Genomic DNA, 552 nt, shown 5'->3' with positions numbered 1-552 from the left:
CGAAAATTTTGTATTTAACTAGACAGGAATGGATTATTCTAAGTAAATCATAATAATACATTTGATTAACGATACAAATCTCTTTCAGCCTGGATATCTACTGCTTACTGGCCATAACTACTGGACATGACTACGAGAACTTTTCGTGCATCTATAGACTGATCGGGATACAATCTTCGGCGTTTGAGCCGCCTTCATGAAACCATCGGCGTGACCCCTCCTCCCACTTCACGAAGGACAGCTCATGGTAATCCTGTTCTACAAACACCATAGGTCTTGGGTAGAAACCAATGACGGCACACACTGTGTATGGATGCCCTAATCATACATATGAAAAACACACTCTGGCACATTTCCTCTCGTTATTGAATGCTAAATTCTCCAATACTGATAAGGTACATGTCAAAATCAAGTAATACGCAGTATATTTGGTATGTGTGTGTAAATATATAGCTAGATACACGCGGGACTGGAATATCCAATTAAGGAATCAAATATCAAGACACTTCGGTTCGTTAAGACTAGATCTGCACATGGACTGTATGATATGTG

Source organism: Penaeus monodon, chromosome 32 (assembly GCF_015228065.2).
Source record: "Penaeus monodon isolate SGIC_2016 chromosome 32, NSTDA_Pmon_1, whole genome shotgun sequence".
Classification (NCBI taxonomy): Eukaryota; Metazoa; Arthropoda; class Malacostraca; order Decapoda; family Penaeidae; genus Penaeus; species Penaeus monodon.
This window is presented reverse-complemented; position numbering follows the sequence as displayed.